The sequence below is a fragment of the Pezoporus wallicus genome, unplaced genomic scaffold (assembly GCF_028554395.1).
Source record: "Pezoporus wallicus isolate ANWC-B61680 ecotype Strahan unplaced genomic scaffold, APGP_CSIRO_Pwel_v1 contig_2349, whole genome shotgun sequence".
NCBI classification, from domain to species: domain Eukaryota; kingdom Metazoa; phylum Chordata; class Aves; order Psittaciformes; family Psittacidae; genus Pezoporus; species Pezoporus wallicus.
Window position 1 is genome coordinate 347,715 of NW_026638964.1, and position 5,043 is coordinate 352,757.

A 5,043-nucleotide genomic window follows, 5' to 3' on the forward strand; every position below is an offset into this window, starting at 1 on the left:
GTTCTACAGAATTCATGTAAAGAAAATAGTGTCTTGACTGTGTAATGTTTATGTATGTTAGAAAAGTTTATGCTTATCAGTAAAAGAAGTATCATTACGGAATTACAGTGTCTACACTGCACTTGAGATACTTTGGAAAGAAAATCGTTTCTGTCAGGATAGGGGGTGATGAATGTTTTTATAAATAATTATGGAAGAACAGTGGAGTTCTTTCTGTAAGGAAAACAGAAGCAGCAGTAAGAATGGAGCTGAGTATGTAGCATCCTTTCATAAAATATTTACAGCTCATGTCTATAATCTAATTCCAGTGATTTTCATCATTTTTCCTAATCCACTGGAAAGTAGACCATAGAATCACACAGTTATAGTTTGTTGCCTTTGACTGTTCCATCACAAACTTAAAATTTTAACTGTGAGTGGGAAATGGAAACAAATAGGAATATGTGATGTATACATGACATTTGCTTTATGACTCAAATAGTTGAGTCTAGTCTGAGTACTGCTTAATCTTCTATTATAAAAATTTGCAACAAAATAATAAATAACTAAAAAATGTCACTAACCATAACAGATTTGTGCACCAATGACGTAATGCTGTTTGGGGGTTATAATTAATGTTGCACAGATTTTGCCTACACGCCAATTAGTTTTATTATTTTTATATACGTGTGCAACTGCTTCTCGATTTATAAGATTGAAAGTGTCATTTCATAAATTGAAGCTGTGTAAATATGTCATTATTATAATATGTCAATATTACAGTATCAATTCCAATATGGCAATACTACAAACTTGATTGTAATACCTTGTAAATACTTACAATGTCAGAAAAGTTCTAACTATACTATCATTTCTGCTTAGTATAAGTCAGAGATGAGCTACATAGCGTAAGAAGCGCATGCACCTGTTGGAGTGAGTCCACAAGAAGGCCATGAAGCTGATCAGAAGGCTGGAGCACCTCTCCTATGAAGAATGGATGAGAGAACTGGGCTTGTTCAGCCTAGAGAAGAGAAGGCTCCAAGGAGACCTTAAAGCAGCCTTTCAGGACTTAAAGAGAGCCTAGAAGAAAGCTGGAGACAGAATTTTTACAAGGGCAAGTAAACATAGGAATGGATTTAAGCTGAAAGAGTAGATTTAGATCAAATTTTAGAATTAAATTCTTTACTCTGAGGGTGGTGGAGCTAGTAGCCCAAGGAAGTTGTGGGTACCTCATCCCTGGAAGTGCTCAAGGCGAGGTTGGACAGGACTTTGCGCAACCTGTTCTAGTGAAAGGTGTCCCTGCCCGTGGCAGGGGTGTTAGATGAGCTTTAAGGTCTCTTCCAACCCAAAGCATTCTACGATTGTATGATCATGATAGATGGCTTCATTAATCAGGTTTAGGCAACACTTGTCTCTGAACGCCCAGAATAACAGGTTTGAACATTTTTCTGTTTTTCTAATAAAAGGTTTTGTTGATTAGCATATATGAAAAATTTAAGCTGATGCTCAGCAAAGACAGTTCTTATTTGGTGAGCTTCCCAGCAACAAGGGTGCATAAACTGGTTATCATCTTCCCCTTACTGTTTGTGAAAAAAAGTGTGGGTAGCACCTTATTTTGAAAACAGGTGCTGTATGAAGGAATGTATGCATCTCTTACAGATGAAAGGTCATTTTCTGTTGGTTTTCTGGGAACTGTTTGCCTGTAGGTAGTACTCTGCCTTTGACTAGTCTTTAAGAATACGCTGATCGCATAGATGCTGGTCACATGCTGACTAGAACATAGAACTTAAGAGCCAAAATAGCTTTTCAGGGTCTTTAATCACCACCGTTCACACAGTCAGGTATGGCCAGTGCATCTCTTTATATTTCTAAGTTATCTTCCCCTATCCCTCTCACCAGTATGTATATAGTTGACTTTTGCATCAGAAAAGAGGCCGATTCTTTGCCTAAAAGCCTTTACTTGCCTAGAAGAATTTACAGATACCCACATGGAGGCTTAGTAGCATCTTCAAATGCTACTTAAAAGAACCCAGTCTTGCCAAGATTTCATGTGTCTTCTTAGGGATACAACCTGGCTGTTGAATAACATCATGTATATTGCATTTGATTGAAGTCATGACTGTTTTTAGCCCTTAAAAAAAAAATGTACAGGATATTAAGCTTTTAGTGAGGCACATGCTTAGTAAAAGTTTTTTTCAGTTTTACCACTGTAATACACAATTCATCAAATCATGTTTATTTTATTAAGGGTAAATAAGCTGGTTACCAGTGAAACTGTAAGGTAATTCCTCCCCAGATTTGATATCTTTGATATTTATGGAGGTGATATAGCAGTTGCCAGCCACACTTTAATAGCCTTGTCAGGCAAAACAAAGTGTTCACCAGTCCTATCTCCAACCATAAGCATTGCATGCCCATTATCAAAAGCTGTAGGGGAGGCTATTGTATTTCCATTCAACGTAAAGCCTCTCTTTTGTCTGTTCTTTTTGTTTACAGAGATGCCCTTAACTTTTAAACAACAGCTTGACAACTCACAAATACCACGTCATGATAAATGTCTTGAAGGGCATCTATAAAATCATAAACCTCTAGGTGTGCCCATGCAATGGTGAACTGTTAGTTTTGCATTCCAGGGTCATGCATCATTTGCTGTGCCTCCATGAGACAGTGGCCACATTCTCAACAACAAAATCACAGGGGTTGCATCATAAACCAAAAAAAAGTGGTAACCATACATTATGACAATGCTGTTGTGAAGGTTGGATCCCTGGAAAACATCCCACAGAGTTTTAAAACATGTACGCAATTTTGTATTTTGTGATTTATTTTTTTCCTTTATACATTCAGACTGCAAAGCAAAGCTGCCTTTCTGCCTGTGATCATTGATGCACTGGGTTGTTTTTTTGTCAGCATCCAGGTACCAGGCTGGGTAACTTGAAGCTTTCTGCTTCTAATGGAGGTACAAGTTTATATAATCAAAAGAAAAACTTCATACATTTCACAAACATTGTAAGCCTCTTCCAGAACCTTGTTTAGTTCAACAGTATTATATGTATCCCTCTAGTATGTCTGTAGTTGCAGTATCTCTGAAGGGTTTCAGCACAGATGCAGTACAAGAAAAAATAGCTTGCCATTTACCTTGACAGAAACCACAGGGAAAAACTCATAAAGCAGATACACTTTTACTTTAAGTGTACCAAAATAGGTTCTCAAGGTGTCAAAATTGTCAAGTGTAACTTCAGGGTGCCCAGGAGGGTACTGTTTTATTTTGCTGCGGAAGGACTAGAAGCTAGTATGATTCTAGAAATGATATTTTCATCAGGAGGTGTTTTTTTAATATAAGCGGACTACTCTTTCCTTGCCACTAAAACAAGCATCACTGGAATTCAGCAGTGTAGGCATTTTTTGTCTAAAACCTCTTCAAGCTGCCCATCTGATTTTTTTACAGTTTTCCATTCATGCTCCTGCTTAGATGTAGTATTAAAGCTCACAGTTTTTACATGTTTTAATGTGGTCCACATTAACATTTGATACAGCTGAGAAAAACACCTTTCAAGTGACTGAAAACTGTTGGTGCCTATCTACATCTTCCCTGCTGAGCGGTGCAGGAGGATAGAGAATGGGGGGTTGCAGTGAGTTTATAACAGGTTGTTTCTGCTGCTCCTTCCTCCTCACACTTTTCCCCTGATCCAGTATGGGGTCCCTCCCATGTGAGACAGTCCCTCCAGAACTGCTCCACCATCATCTTCACCACGGGCTGCAGGGGAACCTTGGCTCATGTGCCTGGGGTACCTCCTCCATCTCCTTCTTCACTGACCTTGGTGTCTACAAGGCAGTTTTTAACATTTTTTCCTCTCCCTCCTCTGTCTCAGGAACAATTTAACCCCTTAAATATATTTTTCCTCTAGTGTTTCTCACTCTTTTCTCCCCTTTCCATTTGCCTAAATGGCATTTTATTGGCTTTTCTCAAATACTCTTTCCCCACGGTGCCACCACCTTAGTTGGAGGGCTCAGCCATCCCCTGGGGTGGTTCTGTTGTAGCTGCCTGTAACTAGTTGTACCTTGCACAGGGCAGCTCCTGCCTTTCCATACAGATATCACTCCTGTAGCCCTCCCACTACTAAAACATGGGCACCTGCAGCCAATACAGGTATTGTGAAGAGAAGATCAAGCACTTTTTTATCCTTCTCAGTGGCAGTCATGTGGATGGGCAGAAGTGTTTTGGTGGTAGCAGAACAGAAAACAGTACACAAACATACAAGTAGAGACCAGCACAGAATACTAAAAGGGGTCTATAGACTGATCTAGCTGTGTGTTTTCATGACCTTCTTTCTCATAGAATATCAGCATAAAAATCAGCATGATAACTTCATTAGTGTATAAACTACAGGTCTCCCTCAAAGTTTTCACTTCCTGTTGACACTGACATTGACAGTACTAATTTGAGTCTTTTTGCAAGTCAAAACCTTCTCCTTATTAGTTGTGTGCCATGCAAATAATTGCTTTCCCTCCCCAGTCACAATGCTGCCCACTCTGTAATATTCTGATCAAGGATGAGGGAGTAGATAGTTTTGATTTTCAGCAGTATTGAAGAAATTGGGGAAATAACCTGTCCAAACCTCAAATCCCAGTGCTTGGGAAAAGCTGCTTAGTTTTTCACAGGTTAAAAATCCCTAGGGGAGTTTCCCATGAGCATTGCCCCTGGACACTGGACATATGGTGAATACATCTTACTGTTTATTTTGCATGATAGTTTCTCTCCAACAGCTGCTTTTGGGTAAACAGATTTTAAAACGCATTACAGTGTTCCTGCAATGAGTCTACAGCTGTGTGTGCCTCCATTAAACATTGTGGTTTCTTCTTCTGGCATTGAGTTGTGTAATATTTAATTTTTAGAAAACTAACAGTGAACGGAAATCAATGGTTTCAGAAGTTCCTTTTAAATGAAGAGGACATAAAAAAGTTCACTTTCAAGAACTGTTTTATCATCATTTTCTGTACCCATAATTTCTGCTAGTTTTTCACAATTCTCTTCCTATCATTTGTCCTAGTTAGCAAATCCAT